This window comes from Balearica regulorum, chromosome 10, assembly GCF_011004875.1.
Source record: "Balearica regulorum gibbericeps isolate bBalReg1 chromosome 10, bBalReg1.pri, whole genome shotgun sequence".
Lineage (NCBI taxonomy): Eukaryota > Metazoa > Chordata > Aves > Gruiformes > Gruidae > Balearica > Balearica regulorum.
The window spans coordinates 16,543,272-16,562,398 of record NC_046193.1 but is presented as its reverse complement, the minus strand read 5'-3'; the positions used below and the strand labels follow the sequence as shown (position 1 = coordinate 16,562,398).

Below are 19,127 nucleotides of genomic sequence, written 5' to 3'. Positions count from 1 at the left end.
TTAAAAGGCTTTTTTCCTCTCCAAAAGGCAGCTCTCATCTTAGGTCAATAAGGAAGCTTAGATGAGCTGGCTTCCCTGGTGCTGCCACATCGGGGGTCTGTGCAGTCGTGACGAGGGGACCATGCCAGCGGTGCTGGAGCATCCTGCCTGCCACCGCCAGGTCCTTCCCCAGCAGAGATGCTTTGGGGGGCTGGAAGCAAACTGCTTCCAGGGGTTGAGCACAATGGCACCATCGTTTTATTCCTGGAGGTGGTGACATATAAATGCAGCCAGCCGTTTCAGGCTGGCCATGGAAATGTGTCGGTGTTTGCGGATGTGACGCCAAGAGATGGGTGGTGGTGATTCCTGGGGGCTGGCTCTCCTGGTGGCGGTGAATTTTAAATGTGACAGTATAGATGTACATTTATTCTCGGCATCAGTGTTGTGCAGACAAGCAAAACACGTCAAAGTGGTCTTCTGAATGCTCTGTTTGTGTGTAGTGACCAGGCTGGGGACAGGGTGGTGTCTCGGGGCCAGTTCTGGAGGAGAAAAATGTACCTTTTATAATCTCCGGCAGCCTTTAAATTGCCATGCATTAGCGCCTGGTGCGCTGACCACCCGGTGTCTCTGCACAGCACTGCACAAGCAGCCTCACCAGTTGGCACCAGTTCTTCACCAGATTTGCCCACACACGCCGTTTGTTGCCCTCTCTGCCATATCTCAGAGTAGACTGGAATTTATCACTTTGGAGACTCCTTGTGATACATGTAACAGCAGCCAGTGCTTCACACGAGCCTATTTGTTCATGCTTTTATACCATTTATTGCTCTTAATGATATTCCCCTCGTTAGCCTTAGCTTCACACCCTCCCTGATGCAGAACTCGCTGAAACACATATTGCGTAATGAGCCTGCTTCCGTATATAAATTGGAGAGACATAAGTTGGGACTCTCCCAGCTAAAACAGAACTAAATGCTTGCCCTCCAGTTACATTTCAGCATCTGTGCCAAAAAATTATGTATTTGGGAGGAATTACCAAAAGTTCTGACATACATGAGATTTATTCCTTCAGGTCTTTTATATTTTTAGCAGTTTTGGTGTGAATTTGGACTGTATGCCGTTTCTCTCTCAGAAGAAACCCTTCCCATGGCCGTGTGAAAGCCAGAGCATCGCCCCGTGTTGCAGAGCCTTGGGGAGCGGCACGAATGTGTCTCCAGCGCCGCGCTCGCTCCAGCCGGGACGTGCTTGGATGGCAGCAGTCAAAATGCCACGCGCCGCGTTTGGCAGCGTGCACAAACCCCGTACCTGGTGCTGCCAGCCCTGCTGCCTGCGCTGGCTGACTCTGGGCTCTCGGCGTTCCTCTCGTGGTCTCGGGTGATCCCAGGAGAATTGCAGCTTTTGGTTTGGTTTGCAAAATAGCTTCTCAGCTGAGGGTTGGTGGGAAGGACTCGAATATATTATTTGTAATGGCTCAGAAAGCAATATCCTGGTATTTTTATATCACCATTCCTAAATGGTTGTCGTGACATTGCAAATGTGAGCGTGGTGGATTGTGTGGTCAGCTGTGCTTTGGACGCCATGGATGAGCGTCACAGATGTTGCAATGCCAGAGCAGTGACGGCGTCGCCTCTGGGTGATCCATGTTCCCTTCCACGTCTGTCCTGGATTGCTTGTGCAACCTCGGACAAACCATGGACATCCTCCAAGCTTCAGATGGGGGGGAACAGCAGAGCTCCTGCTGCAGCAGTTCAGGGCTTGGTGTCAGAGCAGAGCCAGCCCCGGGGTGGTACCCAGGGATGCCCATATCTGGACGGTATGTCCAGTGGACCCCGTTGTGACCAGGACCTCCAAATACAATGGCAAAATACAATGAAACCAGACAAATAACTGCACTCAAAAAGAAAGTATATTGCTGGCTTGTCCCCTCTGCTTTTCTTTCTCTGCAAATCCTGGGGGGAGGTAGCTGAGATGGAATATTTGCTCTGACAGGGTTAAATTTCTCTTTACATTCCATGGAAGTTTGTGTTTGGATTTTGTCCTGTTGGTGTTGGTTTATGCAGCAATGTTTCCAGCAGTTCATTCACATGGGTATAGTTCCAACTCTTGGTATTTTGTACAAAGATAAAAATGAAAGAAAGGTGGGCCTGGGTAATGAGGTGGCTATTTAATCACAGCAGGACTCGCAGGAAAATGGGCATTAAATATTTATAGGATGGTTTTCATTAACATTTTCACTGTGTTGGCACTGGGCAGTGCAGGAAAGCTGTCTGGAGAATTGGAGTCTGTGTTACACAGCCGTAGACTCGAAAAGAGCTGCAGCGAAGGAAGGGCATGAACGCTTGCTTTGTTACCCCGATGCATTCCTTGGAGCTCGCATTGCATTTGGAGTTGCAGTAGTAAGCAGAATTGCAAACGTTTCACAGTTCTAAAAGTGCTCGAGGTAAATACTTTGGGTCTGATTTTTCTGACTGCTGTGTCTTATGTGAGTGCAAGCGGCTGACGCTGAACCCCTGATCTGCAGGCAGGCAGAGAGATAAGCCTAAGTGACTTCGTGTGTCTCCTTTTCAGATTTCTCAAGTCTGAGTCGCTGTAAAGGGCTGGCATTAGCAGAGATTTGAGTTCTCGGGGCACTGGAAATCGGCTGGGGGCCTGTGTCCAACACCCACTGTAGGTACCAAGTTACAGAGTGAGTTATCCGGGGGCATGAAATGATGCCAGGAAGATTAGAACTGATGACAAAATGGCATTAATGCTTGCTTTGTTAACAGGGTGGAAGGTATCAAATTACTCTGGTGCTATAAATCTAAAGCATTTCTTAACGTTTATTAAGTGAAGCTACTTAAGTGGTTGAAATATGTTTATTTGCCAGCCGTTGCATCCTCAGGTGCAGGATCACGGCACAGGACATGAGACTTCCCGTAGCAGTAGGAGGAAGGTCTGAAGCAGTGGCAGGCTGATGGATTAAATATTCCTTTGAGATGAGACAGGGTCTTGTGTCAGATTGTTCTAGATCATAGTGTGAGCCTGAGACTGGCCCCGAGCTCATGCCAAAGGCTGTACTGGTTGCACTGGTCTGCCAGATTTGGGCTTTGGAGCCGAAGGTTTGTGTCTGTGATGTTGGCCTCATCCCATGCCATTAGCCACAGCAAGAAGCGTGCCCAGCTCAGGCTCCCCCCGTGGGGGACAGAAAGTTTGTTTTGGTATTACTGCACTGGGAGAGCGTTGTCATACTTTTAACGTGTGCAAAAGGGCCATATGCAGATATGAGAGAACTACCTCCTTTACCCGAATGCCTGTTGGATAAAATAAATGCTAATCTTGACTAATTAGCTAATAGACTCACTGCAGATGTCTCTGCAATCCATTTATGTACTTGAAAGCCCCATTAATTTCCATTGGCACCTTAGAGCAGAGCAGCGAGCGAAAGGCTCGGCCGTACCCATGCTCTTTGCTTCCTGATACCTTTTTCCCCCTGTGCACGAGAAAGGAGCCCTGTCGCTCCCGATGACAGTCACGAGAGTCATGCGGCTCGTGCCGGGCGCGCAGCACGGAGCGCTTCTCACTGCGCCTCAGCCGTGTCGCGTTTTGTCGCTTCGCGTAAAGCGATGCCTTGCAGCACCCCGCGTAGATGCCTTTGGCTAGCTCGCCGCTTACCCTTTGGCTGCGTAACTGGTCGGTAAGGTGTGCGGATGGGGAGGGCACGGGAGCTGCTGGGGATGGTCCCCGTGGTGAGCCGGGTCCCGGCCGAGGAGGATCAAGAGTCACAGCAAACAGGTCTTGCTCCTCTTGTTGCTTTGACGTGCCGCTTGTCAGGGAAGTACAAATGCATTTCTTTGCACTGGGAAGTTAAAGGAATCTTTGTTCTGGCATCACACGTCATGGTTTTTAACCGTTCGGCGTGGTGTTTGTTGTCATCCCGGTTCCAGCAGATCACCCACCGCCTGTTTGCAGAGTTACTCCTGCGACCTCCTGCCCAGACTGGCTGGGGCTTCTTTCACCAAGGGGTTAAATTTCTTCAACGTAAACATTTTCTGCTTTCCAAGCTTGTCCTTATTTGTTGTCTCCATGTTCTCATTTCCCTAAACACTTAAGCATTTTCTTTTTCATTTAAGAAAACAGTCTGTTGCTTAGAGCTCACACCTCCGAACATCTTCACATTAGACACGTTCTCAGTGTCTAACACCCACTGAAAATCCGTGGGAGCTGAATCCTTAACTACAGCCAAAATATCCAGTAAGGCCCAAACGTCTGACTGCTTCCCTTGACCACCTCTGTAGACCGAGGGGTGGCAGAAAGGAACCGAGAAAAGCAATCCCTCCTGGAGCACGAACACCAGAAATGATTCAGAATTAGTCTGGGTCTAAGCTGCAGTGTATTTTGCAGTTTAGGGCCCATAGCCTGCCACATAAGTGACTTTGCAAACCCTACGCTGGCTGTGGATGATGATCCAGCCCCTAAAACTGGGTAGGGCTGAGGGTGGTGGAGCAACACGAGTAAAGCAGGTCCCTTTTTTCCCTTGCGGTGGGCTCCCCAAAATGAGCAAAGCAGCAGCAGCAAGTGGTTTTTCCAGGTACCAGAGGATGTTTTGGAGACCTTAGTCCTCAGCTCCCCCAAATTTGGAGAAGGTTCACGTGAATTTTGTAGCATGTGCACAAATCTGAAGCGGAGCAGCAAGCGTATCTGATGTTGGCTGTTCTGAGCTGTGACCACAACCAGGAGCGGTGCGGGGGAGGCACCGCGGCACGGTGAGACGCCTGCCTGTGAAAGCGGCGTTTTCACCTACATCCCCAACTGATTTCAAATGAACATCTACCTCGTCATTTTAAATACATTTCCAAACCAGTTAACCGTTGGTATAAAAAATCACTGCACTCCAGTTACATCGCTATATCTGCTTTCCAGTCCTCTAAAATATTCTCCTATTGAGAAGTCCCCTTTTTTAAAGCAGGGCTGCTTTGGATTTTGGATTTTGGTGAGCTGTAAAGAATTTTTCTGTGCAATATGCTCACTGCCAACTTTCTGCAACCCTGGCGTGGATGGGGACGAGTGTGTTTCAAAGGAATTTTATCTTTAGAGATGCTTCAGAGAAGGCTGTTGGACATGTGCCCATCAGAGGAGGATGGATATATGCCCACGGCAAATGGATTTTTGTCATGTTTTGCCATTTTCTGTAGAATGGTTCATGTCATGATGCTCCAGGCACTTCAGAAAGTTGAGTATGGCAGGTTTGCCTCAACTTAAAGGTGACCAGGTTGGGTTTTGTTTGTTTGTTCGTTTAAGCCACATGCAAAATCATAGTTGACATCAAAATTAAACGTAGTTTCATGACCCTTCTGTAAGCACAGGGCGCTGCTTGCTCAGGTGAAGGTGGAGAGGCTGGGAAAGCAGGAACATGCTCTTCTCGGCATCTTATGTGGAACAAAAAGTTTACCAAAGTCAAAACTTTTTTGAAGCGGAGCTGTTCAGAGTACAGCAAGTGTCAAAATCCTTCTTGGCCATCGGTTTGTGCCGGTGTGTGTAGCAGACGCTCAGGGAGGGGAAGGCAGCTGTTGAGCTGTGATTGCTGCTTATTACACTAATTATAATAGTCTCATTGGTATTGTGAGCTTCCCTTCTCCTGCCCCCATCTGTCTGTTTGGCCATCCATGGTTGCTCATCTTTTTGAGATACGTGTTTGAAGGGCTTATGTACCGCAGGGAGCCCAACTGCACTCCCCCTCCGCTTCCCCTCGCTAATACAAGGGAATGATCGCGGTTTGCGCAGAGAAGGAATTTTTGGGATTGAGCTGTTTGCCCTGAAATAAGGCCCAGAAAGGTGAACGTTGCGCTGACTCTGCAACTCCACGTTTCCAGGGATCTTGGCCTGGTGAGTCACCCTGGTCAGGAACATCTGAACCTGTTTGGGATGGAGGGAAGAGGATGATGTCCAGCACTTGCCTCATTGCCTTTTTTTCCTCCATATTTTATTTTCCATGCTGTACCAGTACAACCAGTCTAAATACCGGTCAGAGCAATCCTCTCCAGTCTGTGCACACTGCAGGAAGGTTCCCAGCTCTAACCTAGAAGAGAATCCACTGTTTTCCAGAAACGTCCTCGCTCCTCTGCCGTGGGAGCCTGGCTGACCTTGCCTTCAGTGCACCCGCTGGCAGCAGCTGAGCTGACCCCCAAACTGCTGTTCTTTTGTTGCAAGGAGACACTGTAAGTTAAATGCTCAGTAAAAAGAAAGCACTGCTCCTTTGGATGCCCACCTGGTTTTTATTTCACTGGGGAGAGGTTACTCGTCCTCACAGGACACTCGCTTTGAAGGAACAGCCCCCTCCAAAGCCACCAGCAGCATGCTTTCTGAACCACGAGACAATGAGGCTCACTAAATCTGTAGCAGCAATAATTGCTTCTAAAAGGCTGATGTATTTAGTCTGCTCGTGTTTAGCAAACATGTTTGCTTCGCCCTTTGAAGATAATGCTGCATGCAGCACAGCGTGGTAGAGGAAAAAAAAGAGGAAGAAATGGCCTGTGGTTTTGAGCGTGTTTAATGAGCGATGGCTGACAGGAGCAATAGCTTTCGATAATGCCGGTGTCCCCCTGTTCAACGCGAGTGATGGGGTTTCCTGGTGCTCGAGCTGTGGGCAGGATGCCCTCGTGGGCTCGTACAAGCTGGGAGCACCACGCCTGAGGCTTAGGCTGGCGGAGAGCAGCAGCAGCCCGGCACGGTGATGCTGGTGTCTCTGTGAGTGCAGGGCACCCCTGAAGTCCCCTGCCTGGGGACATCTGCAAGCCATGCCTCGGTGTGGCTGCGATGGCAGCAACCAGCTTCTCCTTGCAGGGTGGCTTTGACCCTTCGCTAGAGACTGCGACCGGGTGCGCGGGGCAGGGCTTGTGCAGCGAGGAGGGATGCTCTGGGGATGCTGCCTGCACGGGACCCGTCCCGGAGAGCGGGGACAGCTTGGCACCCTGCGGAGGAGGGAGCAGCGCTGGAGCCAGGGGACACGCTTCTGGCCGGCCCTCTCCTGATACGGTCTTAATCCCTCCCTGCGGGTCCTGATCCCCCCCGTTCTACGGCAGCCGGTTTCGTTGCATTTTCCTGTAGATCGCGATAAGATAAAAGTGTGGCCATGTTTTACGAGAAGGGAAGCGGGTTTCGAAGATGACAGGTTATACGAGGAAGGGATGCGGGTTTCCAGCTGCGCGCTCTCGCCACCGCGGCCGCCTTTGATGAGGGCTGTGATTGATGCTGCGTTTGGAGCAGGCAGCCGTCAGCCAGCGACGTGCTGACCTTTCCCTGACGGGCTGAGCGGCTCTAATGATCTTGATGGGGCTGGCGATTTGTATATCGGGTTTGATGTACAAGGCTTGACACAGCGTGGAGAAGTGGGACTGGGGTATGACTGACAGCCCTTTCCCATTAAGGGTGGTGAGGCACAGCCTGCTTGCCAGTGCTTGCTTTCATTTTGCCGAATTATATTGTAGCAGAGAAGTTTTACTGTTAAATGTCTTGCTTTCGTAGAACGAAGTAACTTGCAGGCCAGAAAGCTTATCACTGAAAAGGCTGTTCAAACTATATGCTTAATTAATGTTTAGCGAATTATTTTTACCCGGACCTCAATGTTAAGGCTCCTTAGGCAGATGAAACAGTGCAGTAGCTTGTGCCTGAGATTTTTTTATTTTTTTTTTTTGTAATTCAGCTGTATAAAATTTCAAACCCTTGACGACTTCTTGCAGGCAACATTAAAACCTTTTAATTTCCATGAGTCGAGCTGTGTATAAATCACACCCTGGTTGGCACATCTCGTGGGTGCTTGTGGCAAGAGTAATGAATTTCATGGTTTGTTATGAGCTACTAAAACCAACACAAACACAGAAAGCCCGTTGTAATCTCAGCGTATCATTCGAGAAAGCAATTTATTCCTAAGTATGAACAAATGTCAAGCCATGATAACAAATTGTTATTACTAATTAAAACAAAGGGAAGAATAGCAAACATCTCTTGTCATTTCCATGCAGTGCCAGGCTGTCTCGGGGACACTTGAGCTCCATCCAGCTTCAGCCAGTGGGACAGCCAGGCTGCAAACCTCGCCGCAGCCTGAGGCACGGTGGGCTGCTCTGTGCACTCCAGGCAGGACGCGGGGCCGTGGTCCTAAGGGGGCTGGGGCAGGGGCAGCACCCAGGCCTAAACGGAGATGCCACTTTTCATCATTTTATTGTTTTTTTTTTTTTATTTAAAATCAAGGTTAGCTGGGTTGTAGAAGTCTTGTAATGGGTGGAGTTTGGGGTGGACCGAAACAACGTGCGCCAGTCCCTCTGCTCGTGCTGGCTGGTTTCATATCATCCAGGTCTCCTTCATACTAGCAGGTACGAAATAAAAACTTGTTTTGGCACCTTTCTTCCCACTGAGCGGTTAGGAGGCTGTGGGTATCCCAGCGTGAGGACACAGGCGCGTTCCAGACCGCAGCCAATCTCCCTGCGTTTGCAAATACACTGGGAAATTTAAGAGCCTCAAAGCCATCGTGAAAGCCCATTTCTATTCACGACCAGCGTGCATGATTTCCTCCCATACAAGTGCAGCATATCACAGGAGCATCGGGTGGATCCAAAAACGTGCTGGAGTTACCACCTCCCTGCGTTTAACAGAGTTTGGGAACAAGTGGCAAGCAGGTCTTTTCTCTTAGCTGGCGAAGAGCAGGCAGCCGTGTCTGTCCTGGGTGGGAGCAGAAACACGGCTGTTTAAACCATCGCTGGCTTCTGAGGAGCTTGGACAGAGGTTTGTGCAGTCCCAGGACCTGCCTGCGGTGCCTGGCTTGGAGCGGGGGCTCTCGTGGTGCCTGGCCAGGGCGAGGGGAGCACCGAAATCCCGCTGGCAGCCAGAGAGGGTGCGCACGGTGCGGACTTGTGTCGCTTGGCTGGGACTCTGGGCTGCCTGCAGACTTGGCTCTGAGCATGGAGAGGGTTGAGCACCGTGCTCTGGTCCTGGGGGACGCACGGCTTTTGAGGGGGGGGACACCGGGTGGTGCATGGCTGGTGCAGAGCGGAACTCTGTTAGCAAAGGCAAGAAATCCCCAGGGCATAACCACTGACCCGAAACACCCTATTAGACAGGTTTGAAGCTAAAAAATAAAAATAAAAATCATCTAACATGACAGCGACCCTGACAGCATCAGGCAGCGAGAAGGGCGGCAGCGAGGGAGTCCTGAGCTGCTGCCAAGGCACATGTTAATGCAGACTTGCAGGGTTAGTTGGTTATCCTGGAAATACATCTTCTATTTTGTGTAAATGGAAAATTAATTTGTTGCTGATCAAAGGTTTAGATCTTTGGAAAACATACCACCAGATAAGCTGAAGATTTATGCGTTTCCTTCGTAACATATTTGCAGTGAACGCTTTATTGTTCGTGGAAAGGCCCCAAGAAAAATGTCATTAAAAAAAATAACTCCATTGAGTTTATTTAGCTTAAATTACGATACAGTGCTTTAATGAGGCTTTTGTAGACATCATTAAAGGACACTATTAAAAAGTCTTCAGATAAGAATACTATCAGGCTAGTAAAGGGGAGAAAACCACATGAGCATTCAGATTGTTGTTCGCATTAGGTTAGAAATTTGATTTCAACATATAAAAGTAAAAAACATAGTAGTGCCGAGTTAAAGCCGGAGGCTATGAAAAGCCTTATTGTTGTTAAGCTCTCTAAAGCTTCTTGCATTAAGGTGATTAAAAAAAAAAAAAAGAGAGAGAAAGAGATATGGTGATTGACTGAAATGCCGTCTGCGGCATGCTCCGCGTGTCGCACCGGAGCGTGCGGTGCTGGTCTGCAAACTGGGGGTGTGTGGGGGGTGAGGGTCCTTTTGGGGTTCCTTGCCATGGGAGGGGACAGGGTACAGGGCAGCGATGCTCGGGAGCGCCAGCGCAGCGTGCCGGGTCCTCCCGCGGCATCGCCCCGTGGTTGGGTGCTGCCAGAGGACATGGACGGCACAGGGTGCGCTCACAGCCGCTGCCTCGCCGCGCGCTCTGCCTGTGCACCGGAGGATGCCGGCGAGGGTCAGATCTGTCTCGCTGGGTGAATTGGTAGGAAATACATAAAATTGTCTCTAAAATCAGCCGCAGTGCGTATGGGCTGTACCTCCCCTTCTGTGTCAGCTTCTGCTGGGCTCGATCGTGTTTTAAAAACTAAATTCTTCCTTGCAGACTGACAGCACAGATCCTTACCCCTGGCTCTGCGAAGAATGAGTTGAACGCAGCAGCGGTGACAGCAGGAGGAGAGGGCCTGTCTCACGCAGTCTCGGGCAGCAGCCACGTGAGGGTACAAATGGCAGCCCTGAGGAAAAGCGGAGGAGGCCAAGTTTTTGGGATTAATGATCTGCATCTGATGTTGGTGTCTTTGCCCCTCCCTCCATCTCATTTTTCTTTGAGAGAACATATCCCTGCTTCTGGCCTTGAGAGGTATGGGGAGGGTCTGCTGCCTTGCTTAAAAAGAATGAAGAAAAAAGAAAAAAAGAAGAAAAAAAGAGACCTCAACCTCATTTAATGTCCTGACCTGTATTTCGTGACTTGAGTTCTCCAAGGGGCTTTCCCCATACCTTAGGCACGTCCCTATGTGTCTCCTGAAGAGCCAGGCATTTGGCTGGGAGGAGTGAGGCTGGACCCTGCCACGTAGGGTCTTCTCCCTCCCCTGCTCTCTGCTACAGCTTTTTGCCATCAATCACCTTGCCTTTCCCCACTGGTGTTTGCAAAGCCGTGCCCTCTCCAGCCTCCCATTCTGCTGCTTATCGCTGCCCCGTGGCCATGGGAGCGCGGCTCCGGCTGTCCCCAGCCTGGGAACCGTGCTGGGCACAGCCCGTCCTGCCACCGGGGAGGGAGTGCTGGCTCGGCGAGCAGAGATTTCTCTGCAAATTACAGGGGCGAGCGTGGGAACAGAGGGGGGAAAAAAACCACTGTGAGTATCCAATTCTGCATTTCTGTGGGGAGAAATAGCAATGGGAAAGTAATCTGTTATTGTGCCTGTTGCTGCGAGCCGGGACAGGCTTGGCGATGGGGAGGACCTGCCATCCCACCGATCCTGAACAGGCTCGTGGTGCGCGTGGCGCAGGGGACAGCCTTCGTCCCCGTGGGCAGCATTTTGGGGCAGAGGATGCTGGAGCCTCTGTGACACCCCAAGATAGCAGTGCTGTGCACTGCCCTGGCAAGCTGCAGCAGAGGATGCTCACTAAATAATTCAGAAAGGCAACTTGATCTGACATTCATCAGGTTAGTAGCTCGGTGACCTTGAGGACACCCGTCTGCTGTCGCTGTGCGTGGCCGTGCTGTGTAGCTCATTGTCACGGGGAGAGTCAACAGTGTCACGTGGAGTTCTATTGATTGACGGCTGATCTATACACCAAGGTGATAAAATACAGCATTTACGAAACATGAGCTCTTACAGTGATACGTTAAATTAGGCGTAGGGATGAGTTTGTGCTAATGGCAGAAAGTTTAAAGTTGAGTGGGTTTGGGTGTTTGTCTTTAAAACTAGCAGCAAAGGGCAGAAAAATGTGGCTACCTTTACAAGAAGAGTTGTCCATCTCTCACACCTCTGCACTGAAGCGAGGGCTTCCTGCGCTTGATCTTTCTTTATTTCAGTAGCCCTTCGTTGCTGGCAGTTGTCAACATCTGTCCTCATAATGGTGAAAGTCCTTCACGTGACCTTTGATAATGTGCTCTGCCGTCTTGGTATTCTCCTTGCTGTTTAATGAAACACCCATTTCACCTGCATAATGTGCAGAATCCGTCAAGAAATCTTGCGTGCCTTCTGGAGTTATTCCAACACATGACCTTTTCACAAGCCTTGCAGTAGGTAATGGTAATACGGAGCAATTGCCAACGAACCGGCAGCTTTCAAAGCCAGAAGGCTCATTTCCACTTTCCTAAGACAGTTGTCTGTCCAAACGTGGCAGCTTCTAATCTGATTTCTTCTCTCAGAAGAACCTGTTCATTGGATTTTGTGGATATGTAGGTTTGCAAGTATTGGAACAAGAAGTCTGCCAGGAGAGATGACGATTATACATGCTGTTTGGAGACACAAAGCTCTTCTGCTCACAGCTAGCCATGCAGCTGAGATGTTATAAGCATTGGCCTTACTGACCTTTTATATCAGCTCATGATTCTCACTCCCATTTTACCTTTGTGGATCAACTTAGATTTAAAAGTTTGCAATTTCTGGTGTAATCTCTTTCTTGGGGATGATCCAGTTGGCCAAGACAGCCAAGCAGAGCTCACCTTTGATGTAGGTTGCTTGATTGCGTGGGGATGACACTACCATCCACCCTGCGGTGGGATCATGTCAGGCTGGTGCTGGGTGATCGCAGCTGCTGTAGATGGAGTTAAACAGAGCACGTCATACAAGAAGTGGGGTTGGACACTCGAGCCCTGCCAACGTTTCCCCCGAGCACGGGGCTGGCTGCTGGTCCTGCTCAAGTGGCACTTGGAGCACTAATAGACACTTTGCTCCCAAGTGTTTATAGCTAAAGGGCCTTTACTCCTTAAGAGTTAATGCAGATAAAGCCAGGCATTTTACTCACATATTCGGTGAAAATTAGCACCTGCAGGACCTGGTACGTATTCTTTGTGCGAGCTGCAGCCCCTAGCCACCACTGCCTGCTTTTAGCAATACATTTCCAGGGAAGATTGTTACGGTAGACAAGGGTAATTTCTGCTCTACAGCCCTTCTGCTCAACATTATCTTTTTATAAGCAGGCTTCTTTATTGTTTTTCCCCAATTCAGTTTTGTCTCATTTTCTTTGTGTTGTAAGTAACATGTTCTGAATTAAAGAAGAAAATACATCATCTCGGGGCTGTGGCACGTTAACCGTAGAGAGGTGAGCTGACAGCCTGCCTGCAATGCCGATACAAGCTGGAAGGGGCAAAATGCGCCAGTTCAGGAAGCTGAAGGGTCAGGGAGATTTTTCCTGCAAGTTCTGTTGTGCTATGTGGTTGGAGGAGTTGGAGGGGACCCTTCTCAATGCTCTGACCACCCCCAGAAGAAGTGGAGGTGATGCTGCTCCTTCCTCCCTGAAAGGAAGGTCTGACCCAGCTGGATGCAGTAACAGGGTCAGTGCTCAGCTCCTGGACTTGCAGCTGCAGATTTAATTTAAAACAAAAACCAACTGTAAACGCTCAAATATTTCATCAACAGCCATGAACGTTTTCTTTTGTCTGAGCTAGATGAGGTCTCTGCACGTTCTTGATCTGTCTTGCTTGGCCGGGGTAAGTTGGGGCAGCTCTGAGGGGGAGCTGGGCTGGTTTGTCCCAGCTGAAGATCTCGCCCTTGAGGTTTTGAGTGTAATTCCATATAATGAAAACTAATTTATGAGCTTTAATAATAATAATTTAAGGCATTTGAGACTGCAGAAAGACTTGCAGCTGTAGTTTCTGCATCCTTCTGTGTTCTGTAAACATAGCTAATATTGCCAAAATCAAGGGCTCTGAAATCCAGAGCCAGACCCCAAAAGTCAGGAGTGTGCTACAAAAGCACTACATGTTGCACAAATTTTATTTGCTTTCTGTATTTTCCTGATTCCATAGAAACTAGGTTTTTGAATTTCACTCACTTTTTGCAAATGCAAAAACTAAGAAGTATGCTCTCCTCCGGTTGACTTGAATTAGAGGTTCATTTGTGACCACCTAATTCCCAAGCAACGGGCTTTAAGAGCAGCAGAAGAGATTTGGCAGCGTAGCTCCTTCTCTGCGTTTTCTTTTCTTTTCCGAGGGGAGGAAAACACGGGGGAAGGAGGCTTCAGCATCCCCGTTGGGGTGCTGTATTCCTGGGGCTCGTGGTACTCACCTGAGACGCACATAAAGGGTGCGAATCGGGCATCTCTCGGGGCCGTATGAAAGAAAATGTATTAAAATATGCGGTAACAAAAATGCCACGCTAATAACTTGTATTTCTCAGAATGTTTAGCCCTGCTGGTGCACAAACATGCTGCGTCTGAAAACCAGTGGGGAATCATAGCAAATGACTGCAGAAAATAATTAAGAGGGCATTGAAAGCCAGGAGAAAAATGATATGTTGCTCAGAGCCAGCGGATCATTGCTTTAATAGCCCACGTACCTAAGAAGCGGTGCCTTGAGTTTGACAGCAAGTTGCGATTCGGTCAGCATCAAATAAGATGATAGTTGGGGAAGGATAATTAGTGTCTTCACACCATTCAATTTGGGCTGCTGGTGCAGAGCCAACTCTTTGAAACACGCACATGCGAACCAGTGAGAAGGATTTTTTTTTTTTCCCCTCTCCCTTTCCCTGAGCAGCCTACAGGGTTTATTGATTTCTAAGAGCGGGCTGATTTCCATGTAAATAAATGGGAGGGTGGCCGGGCCGCGGCGCGCGGTCCGGATGCGGTGACTTTGGCTTGCTGACATCATTGCTCATTAGCATGCAGGAGAGGAGAGCAATGCAACAGCAGAGCCCCGCGCCGCTCCCGCGCCGGCAATTATTCTCCACGGGCTGCATCTCTCCTCGTTAATGCCTAGCGCTCCGAGAGCAAATTGGACATCCTCTCGCCACCTCGAAGGGTCATTTAGTGAAAGGCAGGTTGGAGGGGGGAGCTGCTGGCTTCATTTGGATTGGGAGTGGAGGGGGGGGCACCCTCCGGAGCTGGATTTCACGGCAAGGCAATTTAAGCGAAAGCTTAAGACGCGGGGCAGGAATGGCACGTTTTTCCGCGCCAGGTTTCCTTCGGAGACGCGCCGCGGTCGGTGCGTGCCTCCTCTGAAAAGCTCCGACAAAAGCCCCTGGCTGCGTGTGTCGGGGCGGTGGGCAGAGCTTGGGATGCTTTATGGCACTGCGGTGCTGGGGCTGGTCCTGGAAGCAGCCCACCAGCCGAAAGTCAACTGGCACAACTAGGACGGCTGAGCAACCCGCTGGATTTTTTCCTCCTGCGCTGCCATCGTCGGTGGGAACAGGTAAGAAACCGTCTTTTGCCAGCGACTTCAAAGTTGTCATGGATTTTTAGGAGGGATAGAAAGTAGCGGGGAGGAGGAGGAATAAGCAGCATTCTGTGGATGCACGTAGCTGCCTGCTAACTTTGCTCGATGTGCTGTTGGTGGTGATCTACGGGGGGCTGCGCTTTTTTCCCAGCCTTTGCTGTTCTCGTTGTTTATGGATGTGAAAGGTTAATTGTTAAATTGCATTTCTGCAGCTGCAGGAAGTCGGGAAGAAATGCTGATGCCACTGTAATGGATTTTTCATTTTAAAAATAATCAGGAATTCTCAGCTGGCTCTGAATAGGGATAAGTATTAAAGAATCCCCATCTCTCAGTGTTAATTTTATTGCTCTGGTAAACACGGCTTCCAGAAGCCTGGGCTGTCTGGGCGTTTTCTAAGCAGACTGCGTGCAGGCTGGTGTTGTGGATGAGGACATTACTGTTCAGATGTTTATTCTGGTGGTCTTGCCTTCCTGAGGATAGAGAGTTTTAAAGTAATAATCTTTCTGCATACTTCTTTTTCATGCCAGAATGCCTAACTACAAACCATCTTAGAACTGTAACCTGGGGGTTATATTTTTCAATGCAATCTTTTCAAGTCAAATTTCCTCTTTCTTTTTTATTTTTTTTCCCTGTTCCTTGAAGGAACATTTTAAGCAGATGTGACACAGACATGACCTGTGACCATGGAAAGATTTTAATCCAGTTACTCTTTGTTTTGTAGTCATGATTCCTTGGCGGTGCTGATTAAATCTTTTCGAGCCGTTGAGGATTAGTGCTGGACAGAATAATGCCAAAATAATTATTTGCACCAGATGCAGTGTCATCCTTTCAGTTTTAGCTTTCGTATCTTGTAACTTATCTGACTTATTGTTATTCCGCTATTATTCCACCTGCTGTGGGAGCACTTACATGTCTCACATCGCTGCGTTGTATTTCTAGGGGTGCCGGCTTGAGCCTCCGATAAAGATTTGTAAAGTAAAACTGTCTGCAGCTAACAAGATTTTATTTTGCTTTGTATTTCAATCTTCTCCCGTCGCATGTTTTCTACCAACCTGATTCAGCTTAACAAAATGCCCCAGCCTTGTGCACTTGCTGTTGGCAGACTTGCTGAGGCTTAGCCGGCACATACACAGATCAGGCTTGGCAGTGATTGCTTTCACAAGCGGGTTGGCATTGCCTGTCTCAAGGGATGCTGTCTAAGCCTCAACTTTTGAAATAATTACAGTTTTCAGTCTAGCTCATCCTGCTTCGGAGCATTTTGCCTATCAGCTAGGTTTTTCCTTTAGGACATACGGCCTGGGAGATGCTCGAATTGCAACATGTTTACTGCTTCCCGAGGTTTCTGCTTGTCATGCTGCAAATGCAAACTGGTGAAGTCCCTTAAAACAGCGCTTACAGCCCAGGGCAGATCGCTGGGAACCTGCTCGGCTTAGCCCGTCTGTCCCAGACAGATGCTGGAGAGATGGGCTGCAAGCCTGGACCAGGGTGGGGAAAAAGATGGGTAGGAAGATAAATACTGCCTGTGAAGAGACCAGGATTACGCAAACTTGAGAAGACAGTGAGGACCCACATGCTGAACAGAGCCAGGCTTCTTTGTGGAGAGCTGGTTTTGGGTGCAGAGGTAGAGCTTAAATCTTGCTAGAACCCCAGGCTTGGAGGTGATTTTCTTCCTTCAGTTAAGCAGCAGAAAGAACCCCACTGTGATACAACTCTGTATCTTGTTAGACTGAAAAGCCACCGAGTGGTATAATTAAAAATCTGACAAGATAACTGGTGGGGTAGCTCAGGCATACATTGGCTCTCGGGTGGGGAGCACTGCTGAACTCAGCCCAGAGGGAGTTTGGCGAGGGTCCTGCTGCTGCCTGCTCCATCCCTGCCAGCCAGGGACCCCACTGGGCTCTCAGGGGCTTGGGGTTGTCCTACCACGGGGGACACCAAACCCCTCTCGGGTGTCCACAGCTCCCAGGTGAGCCCATCCCATGGCTCTCCCTGCCTTCCAAAATCATGAGATTGGCTTCAGCATTGTTTGCCCCCTGGCTTTGGGGTTGTTACCGCTGTTACCGAGCCTGTGCTTCTCTTCAACTTCGAAACTAGTGGTTTGCGTTTCTTCTCCATGACCAGGGTAAAATATGTGGTTGTTATCATTTGTGTATGCCAAGAGTTGGACCTTTAAGGAGGAAAAATCCCAACCCTAACATAAATATGTTGAGATGAGTGGCAAGCCTGTGAGCTGGCAGGCTGCCTCCATAATCTTGGATGTGACAGAGCAGCCTGTTGGACATCTTTTCTCCTGGTAGCGTGGCTGGGCACAGGCTGGGGCTCATGGTACCTTATTTTTCCTCTTCTCTCTTTCTCTCTCCCTTGCTTGATCTGCAGCTCACATGGGTATAGCACTTTGCCCACCTCTGTCTAACCTCTAGTACAAAAAAAAACCCCAACTTGCATCTTCTGCAAAATATCTTGAGAGCTCCAAACAGAGAGTTCTTCTGAGATCTGCCAAGTTATTAATACCCCTTAATTTAAACATCTCATCTTTAAGTATCAGAATTTTCATGGTTCGTGTCAGGGGTTGGAGCTCACGGGAGCAGCCTGGCAGTGTGGTTCAGGTCAGGAGGGTGTTTAAGCACCCTGGAGCTTATACCCTGCTCACAACTGGAGCCCGAGCAGGGACCTGTGTTCACTGCAGAGCGCTGGGGTGCACCGGGGCTCCCCGAAATGACCCATGATGCACCCCAGCTCCTCTGGTGTGATTTAGCCACAGATTGGAAAGGTTGGTCATATTTTAATTCATCCTGGGATGTTGCTGAGAGGTCTGGCCACAGTTTTTGGCTGTGGTCCTGGTTCTTTGTTTTCCTGAGAGGGCACCAAGACAGCCCAGATGGGGGATTTGGGGTTTTCTACATTGTGTTGTGTTTTGTCCTAATTTCTTGGTCTCATCTGGAAGGAGCACAGCCTTGTGCGCTGACGGTTGTCGTCTGCCACGTGGTGCCTGAGACCACAGACAGCAAAATTGGAAGCAGCCCCGAGGCTGCCCCGGGCTGTGCTGCAGGGAGACAGTGGTGTGGGGACCCACAGGCAGATGTTCCACCCGCTTCTGGAGTTGATGGTCCTGATTCACCATGAAGGCAGACCAACTGGAAAATCCGCCTGGACTGCTTTTGCTCATATTTGGCTGCCACTGGCAATACTGAATACTGGGGTAGTTCAGGGTTTTGGGGGTTGGTTTTTTTTCTTTCTCTTTCTTAATTAAGCAAGAATAACTTTTGCAATGGTAAAGAATTTTTACAGAGTCTTAAAAATAAAATTGGTCTCCAGCCTGAGACTGAGCTGGACAACTTCAGCCAGAGAGGAGAATTTTTCCAGCAGTGGAAATGGGGTTTGTAATAAAAGCTTCAACGCTACCCTGGATACCTTTGCAATTGCTGCTGTTGGCACTGCGGAGGTCAGAGGGGATTAAAAATAAAGCAACACTGAAAATCTGACTTGCCTCAAGCAAATCAAGTGGGTAGAGAAGAGAAGAATGGGGAAGATGGAGAAGAGTCTGACTTGCAACTCTTCCATCCTCTCAGTGTCTCCCCACCTACTGCAGACCTTTCCAGAGATGTGCGGCTATACATGCTGCCCTATGGCCACCGAGATCTGGGGGAGTTGCATCTGTAGGAGTAATTTGGTTGCTGTATTATTTCTCTCTTTCTTGCTTTCCTGGCATTACTGTGCTACCTGCTCTGCTGCTACCACCTGATGTTGATCTTTTAAGCCTGCTGTTCCTACAGCATCTTGGGTCAAGTGAGCATTGCCCTCCCTTGGCCATCCTTGCGGGCCACCAAGGGCACCTTGTCCTCAGACTTTGAATTGCTGCTATTGTAAATGCCTGTGTCTAATTCACCTCCCTTAGCCTCCTGCACCCCAGTTTGGCAGATAAAAGCTTTCACTAAGCTTCCTTTTCAACCCAGGTAGCAAAAAGTCTTTGCAATTCATTCACGCTGATAGTTTTTTTTTCCCAAATGAAGTGACTCTGGAAGACCTGTGAAGTTGCAGAAATGTTTTGTCCAGAGAGATGCTGCTTTGTAGCTGAGGTCCGTGGGACAGGGGGCCATGGGCAGCGGCTCGCTGGGACTACTGGGAGCATTTGGTTCAAAATACGGTGTTAAGAGAAGTTGGAGGAGGAGTCAGAGCTTCAGCTCCAACTGTCTGTTT

At 49.2% G+C, this 19,127-nt stretch overlaps 1 protein-coding gene across 5 annotated transcripts in view; it reads left to right on the top strand.

Annotated features, from left to right (window-relative positions):
• The window catches only part of PRICKLE2 (prickle planar cell polarity protein 2), a 105,844-nt gene that overhangs the window by 49,055 nt on the left and 37,662 nt on the right, over nt 1–19,127 (top strand). Inside the window, exon 1 of one of the 5 annotated variants that reach the window (XM_075762333.1) lies at nt 14,283–14,906. The exons of the other annotated variants lie outside the window; for them this stretch is intronic. The gene's annotated coding sequence lies outside the window, so the exon portion shown is untranslated. Of the gene's footprint in view, nt 1–14,282; nt 14,907–19,127 lie in introns of those variants that run through there. 5 annotated transcript variants of the gene reach the window in all.